Here is a 7,245-nt window from a genome sequence, read left to right on the forward strand (position 1 = left end):
TGGAACACAGGGAAAGTTGTACTAAGAGGAAAATTTATAGCTTTGCAAGCATTCAAGAAGGAAAAGGGGACAGCATAAACATTTAATGGCACAGTTCATAAAATTGGAAAGTGATCAACAAAATAAACCAAAAATAGGAAGAGAGAAGGAAATAATAAAATTTATGCAAAAATTAATAAATGGAAAATTCAGAAAACAATTGGAAAGATCAATGAAAGGAAGAATTGGTTATTTGAAAAAGTAAACAAGATTGATAAGCCACTAGCAAAACACACAAATGGAAAGAGAAACTTAAAACAAATTTGAAATGAAAAGGGGGAGATTAATACAGATTCTACTAATTAGAGACTGCTTTGAGAAACTATTCCACAAACAATGAAACTTGGAAAAATGTATAAAATTTTGTATATAATCTTTCAAGGTTGAGCCAAGATGCTATACCATACCTGAATAGAGCAATAACTATTAAAGAAATTAAAATGATAAGCAAAATTCTTCCCAGAAATGAAATCCCAGGCTCAGGTAGACTCACTAATTCATTCAAACCTTTTAATAGGACTACTGTTTATACTTTTCAGGATTTTCTAAAAAATTGAAGAAACAAACACTCTCAAATTGTTTTTATGAAGCTAATATAAACCGGACACAAAAGCAGACAGAAGATATAAGGAAATGGAGACTTAGACCACATTCATGGATTGGGAGGATAAATACCATTAACATGGCCATACTCCTCAAATACATATTTAGTGAAATATCTCTAAAAATGACATCCTTCAAAGAAGTAAATTAAAGACTCCTGAAATATATTTGGAACAATAAATGCCCAAGAATAGCTAAAGCAGCTCTTAAGGAAAAAAAATGATGGGAGGCAGCACTTTCCCTAATGTTAAGTTGTAGTACAAAGCAATAGTCATTAAAACAGCATGTTACTAGTATAAAAATAGGCCCTCAGATCAATGAAATAGACTTGAGTATACAGAAAATGAACTGCAGACATACAATCAATTGACAAAGGGGCAAGAAACGCAAAATGAAGCAAGGAAAGCCTCTTCAACAAGTGGTGTTGGGACAACTGGTTAAACACTTAAAAATTGAACCTAGGCCTCTAGCACCATGTACAAGGTCAAATCAAAATGGATTAAAGACCTTAAAATGAGACATGAAATTTGCTTATACATGGATGAATATGGAGACTATTATGCTGAGTGAAATAAGTCAAAGGAAGAGAAAAACACAGAATAGTCTCACTCATCTCTGAAATTTAAGAAAATAAAGTACAGTATAATAATAGTAATACCCACAGACAATAGAGATGAGGGCCAGAAGCACCAGCATATGCTTTGAAGCTTGCCACAAAGAGTTGGTAAGCATAGTTAGAGAAATAACTACACTACCAACTACCACTAAGAAAAAAAAAGACAAAGTAATACAATACCTTCCACGATGAGAAGCAGGGGCAGTTTGGAGGATAGAAATGGGGGACACTGATGGAGGGAAATTTGCATTTCCCTTGCAAGATGCCTCTTGGCCATCTGTATTTTTTCTTTGATGAAGTGTCTGCTCATTTCTTCTTCCCATTTTTGGAGTAAGATGTTTTTTCTTGTTAAATTCTGTTGGTACTTTTTATTTTAGAATTATCCCTTTTTCTGATGGGTCTTGAGTGAATTGTTTCTTCCATTCCATGATTGATGAGTGTGTGCATTTTATGACTGAAATACAATTACAATGATATAAATCATATTCAATCCATCGCTTTGCAAAGATAAAAAACACTTAATGATACAAAACCAAAAATGTCTTTCATTTTTCTTAAAACCTATAGGTCAGTGAGACCATTCTGCGTCTTTCTCTCTCTGACTTATTTCACTCAGCATAATAGATTCCGTGTACATCCATGTATAGGAAAATTCCATGACTTCGTCTCTCCTGACAGCTGCATAATATTCCATTGTGTATATGTACCACAGTTTCTTTAGCCATTCATCTGTTGAAGGATATCTTGGTTGTTTTCAAAGTCTTGCTATGATAAATAGTGCTCCCATATGATCCAGCTATACCACTCCTAGGAATATACCCTAGGAACACAAAAATACAATACAAAAGGGGCCGGGTGGTGGCGCTAGAGGTAAGGTGCCTGCCTTGCCTGCGCTAGCCTAGGACGAACCTCGGTTCGATCCCCCGGCGTCCCATATGGTCCCCCAAGCCAGGAGCAACTTCTGAGCGCATAGCCAGGAGTAACCCTGAGCGTTACCGGGTGTGGCCTAAAAAAATAAATATATACAATACAAAAACCCCTTCCTTACACCTTAACTACATTTTTAACTTTCCTAATATTGAGAATGTATGAAGGAAATGGAGAGCCTATTTAGAGTACAGGCGGGGGTCAGGTGGGGAGGAGGGAGATTTGGGACATTGGTGATGGGAATGTTGCACTGGTGATGGGTGGTGTTCTTTACATGACTGAAACCCAAACACAATCATGTACGTAATCAAAGTGTTTAAATAAAATATAAAAAAAAAATAGTGCTGCAATGAATATAGGTGTAAGGAAGGGATTTTTTTTTTTGGTTTTTCGGGCCACACCCATTTGATGTTCAGGGGTTACTCCTGGCTAAGCACTCAGAAATTGCCCCTGGCTTGGGGGGGACCATATGGGACGCCAGGGAATCGAACCGCGATCCTTCCTTGGCTAGTGCTTGCAAGGCAGACAGACCCTTACCTCTAGTGCCACCTTGCCGGCCCCAAGGAAGGGATTTTTGTATTGTATTTTTGTGTTCCTAGGGTATATCCCTAGGAGTGGAATAGCTGGGTCGAATGGGAGCTCAATTTCCAGATTTTGAAGGAACCTCCATATAGCTTTCCATAGAGGCTGTACTAGACGGCATTCCCACCAGCAGTGGATACGAGTTCCTTTCTCTCCACATCCCCGCCAACACTGCTTGTTCTCATTCTTTGTGATGTGTGCCAATCTCTGTTGTGTGAGGTATACCTCATAGTTGTTTTGATTTGCATCTCCCTGATGATTAGTGATGAGGGCTGAAAGTTACAGCTCACCTCATGAAGCTCACCACAAACAGGGATGATCTTAGTTAGAGAAATAACTACATTGTGAACTATCCTAACAATGAAAATGTATGAGGGAAATAAAGAGCCTGTCTAGAGTACAGGCGGGGGTTGGGTGGGGAGGAGGGAGATTTGGGATATTGGTGATGGGAATGTTGTACTGGTGATGGGTGGTGTTCTTTACATGACTGAAACCCAAAAACAATCATGTATTTAATCAAGGTGTTTAAATAATATATATATATATAAAAGATACAAAAACAAAAATCAACATAACTAATTTCTAGAGTATAGAATTTGAAGAGAGAGATATATGATGGTAGGAATGAAGACAGTTTTTTTTTTGGTATTGACTGGCACTGGAATAAGAAATAAACATTGGGCTAGAGCAATAGCACAGCAGATTCCCTGCACTTCACATAGTCCCCCAAGCCTGCAAGAATTAATTTCTGAGCATAGAGTAAGAGTAACCCCTGAGTGCTATTTAATGTAGCATTTACAGTGCTACATTAAAAATAAAAATATGTTATAAATTAATAGCGATTGAAATAAGAGTGTAAGGTAAAACTTAGTGTTAAAATCCCCAATTATGAAAGGTTGTTCACTAAATTTAAATAATTTTTCCATCTTCTGTACATTTACTTTAAGATTCTTTTTCATCTTCTGCTGTTGTCTGGAGGTGTTATGCAGCTCATCCTCGAGTTCACTAATTCTGTACTAAGCAGCTGTTTACTCTGTTACTCTGCTGATGAGGACGTCCACTGAGTGTTTAATTTGGGCTACTATGTTTTTAGTTCTGTCATTTCTGTTTGTATTTATTTTATTTCTACTGTCATTTCATCTTGACTTACATTGACTGTCTATTTCATGGATTTTTTTAAAAAATTCCTTTAATATCTTCAAAATTTCTTTCCTAACGTCATCAGAATCATATAGTTGGCTGATACAAATTGGGTCTTCAGAACTTCTATCTTCAATCCCTAAAGTGTGCGGGATTCTATAAGGTAATAGAGACTTTTATGGCCCCAGTTCAGCTATAAGAGGGCTCATGTCCCTCGTAACTGCCACTGGGGGCATTGACCTGGGGGTATAAAAGCCCTGGGCTGAAGTGCAGGGGTGGTGGAGGCCCTGCCAGATGATTCCTGTGGATGGTTGCTGTTGATTTGCTGAAGAAACTGTCAGACTCCCTGCTGCTGTTCCTTTTGCTGACTCTCCTACTGTTTCATCTACTCTGGTCCCTTTCCTGTCTTGACTTCTTACTTGGTCTCAACATTGGGTCTTTCTTCCTCTCTCCACCTAGGGGGATGACTGTAAGGCCCCTGTCCTCCCTACTTTGTCTCTTTCTTGATTAAATCTTGTTCCCAACCCTCTATTGTTGGGGTTTTGATTGATCCTGACAAGTTTCCGAGTTGATTTTTCATTATTCCCTCTGCAGTGTGATGGTATTTTTTATGTATTATGGTGGGACTCATTGACTACAAAGTTTGGGTGGCCACGGAGCTAAGCAGAACAACCAGACTTTTCTTGGAGATCACTGTCCTGCTGTATTAATGGTTCTTTATCAAAAGAGCCTGCTGCCATTCTTTCTTTCTGCACCAGCATCTTGAACTGTGTGAATGGGTGCAGTTCAGGGATGTCTTGAAGACTCCTCTACCATCCTGCTGCTGCTCTTTCTCTGTGGCATACTGACCTGATTCAAGGAGCTATTTATATTACTCTAGGGACAAAAAAAAAAAAAAAAAAGACAGATTAACTTGCAATTGCTTAAAACTTATTTTACTAAAATGGATATATTTAATGAACATTCCAGTGGCATGTAGTGTAAGTAATATTATTGCTACTTTACAGAAAATGTCACTTGGCCATGTTAGAAATCAGTTTTTGTATCTATTAGTGAACTAGAATTTTCAATCTATTGTGAGATTGATAAAAATATTTTATCTGTGAAAAGTACAAAATGTTACCTTTTTTTTTTTTTATTAAAAGGAAATGGAAGCAAGGGTCAAAATGTTGACAATACAAAACAAAATGATAATATGGCCCAAGTTAAAAACAAATCGAAATGGTCAATTTTACCATTAAAATTTTCCAGGAGTTTTTCCAGGTCTAAAATTATACAATGAGTGAAGAGCTATTTGATTTAGAAATATAAATCTCCACTTTCATCTGACATTTTTTTTTTATTAGCGGAGAAATATATTTTTCTTTTTCTGTGTATGTTTTTAAATGTTAAAGCTAGTTAGTGAATTGCAGAGAACCTGGTCAAGGTGAATACATAAACTGATGTATGCATGATATACATGGAAATGGCACAAAATAAAACTCTAGTTTTGAATTTTGGTCTCACAGCACAATTTAACATTGAGGTACTGATTAAAGTAAAACCTCCCTGTATCAAGAGGTTTATTTTTTTTTTTAAAAAAAAGGTATTAGTAACTGAATGAGTTTACAGTTCTGAATAACTGTGTGTATGGCCTATAGTAAACAACCTGAACAGACATTCTAAATGAGTTCTTTATGTTCAGCCTCTAGAAACTTGTAATTACATTTGAAACAGGACATGTGATACCAGAAGATATAAAGCTACTCAGCTCCACTGCCAAGTGAATGCACTGTAGGCAGACTCACAACACCCACAACATCAGTGTATGGTAAGATAAAATCACTAAAACTCTCTTGAACTGAAGAAAAATTTTCCTTAAAAACAAATGCGGAAGAGTTGAACTGATGAAAACTTTTTCTTAAATACAAGTAGATTGAATTCATTTTAAAAAATAGTTTTGGATTTTAAAACAAATTATGTTCACTTTGATTTTTAATAGCCATTGGTCTTTTCGGTCCAAAATTACTTTCCTCACCACTTTCTAGTATTTGGTTGTATCCAGTGGTACACAGATGTTGCTGGAATTGAAACTAGGGTTCCTGCATATAAGCTCTGCACCACAACCCTAAGAATTATTTTCTTGGAAATTTTATAAGACTTTCTAAATTGCTTTTGCATCTTAGAAATTAGAGGCTTTAATGATATCATAATATTTTTAAATAAGCTTGAAATGTGGGGTCTGATAAAAAAAGTTTAAAAATATATACTATTATTTTAAACAATTTTGAAATCAATTGTGGGGTAACTAGAAAAATTTCCTCAGGCTATGGAATCATTATCTTTCCTTCCTTCCTTCCTTCCTTCCTTCCTTCCTTCCTTCCTTCCTTCCTTCCTTCCTTCCTTCCTTCCTTCCTTCCTTCCTTCCTTCCTTCCTTCCTTCCTTCCTTCCTTCCTTCCTTCCTTCCTTCCTTCCTTCCTTCCTTCCTTCCTTCCTTCCTTCCTTCCTTCCTTCCTTCCTTCCTTCCTTCCTCTCTCTTCATTTGCTTTCTTTCTCTTTTCTCTCTTACAGATTCTTGACAGTTGTATTTCAGTAACATAGTGACAGTGAATTAGCGCTGTTCCCATCACCAGTGTTGACTTCTCTCCACCATAGTTCCCAGCATGCATTCTATACCTCCACCCTTAGTGCCCTGTGTCTACAAGTGTAACAGGTCCATTTTGTGTTTAGCTTGTTATAGTTTGGGTGTCTTGATTCTATTGACATTGACTTTGGCTTGAGTATTTAGGACTCACCATCAAATTCTTTTTATTTTACAGATTTTTAAATTTTCTTCTTCCTACTTTAAAAAGTTTATTAATTTTTATGTTTATTTTGGTATACTTTCTTGTGCAGGGGCCATGCTAATCTTCTCTGTATCATTCCAAGTTTAGTATATGTGATGACCAAGTGAGTAAGATTTTGGTATACATTATAAGAGTGTATTGCAGTAGTTTTCTCCCTTGTTATATTCTACCGGGCTATATTCTTTAAAAATATTGTTTGCTTTTTCATTGTTTTGTTCTCTTTTTTTGGGTCACAACCAGTGGTATGCAGGGACTACTTCTGATTGTGATTAGGAGTGACAACTGGTTGTGTTCAGGAGCATATGATGCGTGTGAGTTGAACTTGAGTCAATCGTACTCAAGGTGAGTGCTTTATCTTCTGTGCTATCACAGCAGCCCAAAATTAATATTGTTTTTTTTTTAATTTATCTTAGTAATTTCTGTATAATTGTGTTTGTTGTTTTTTAAACAGAATACCTGGTAAATATTGTTGAGAGAGCTAGGAAGAATTTGATATATATTGGTGATAAATG

At 36.4% G+C, this 7,245-nt stretch overlaps 1 non-coding gene across 1 annotated transcript; it reads right to left on the reverse strand.

Annotated features, from left to right (window-relative positions):
• Positions 1-6,734: 6,734 nt before the first annotated feature.
• Positions 6,735-6,836, reverse strand: LOC126023699 (U6 spliceosomal RNA). The gene has a single exon (XR_007500790.1). It is a non-coding gene; the product is annotated as a U6 spliceosomal RNA (small nuclear RNA).
• Between the last annotated feature and the right edge of the window lie 409 nt (positions 6,837-7,245).

The sequence above is a fragment of the Suncus etruscus genome, chromosome 11, assembly GCF_024139225.1.
Source record: "Suncus etruscus isolate mSunEtr1 chromosome 11, mSunEtr1.pri.cur, whole genome shotgun sequence".
NCBI classification, from domain to species: Eukaryota; Metazoa; Chordata; class Mammalia; order Eulipotyphla; family Soricidae; genus Suncus; species Suncus etruscus.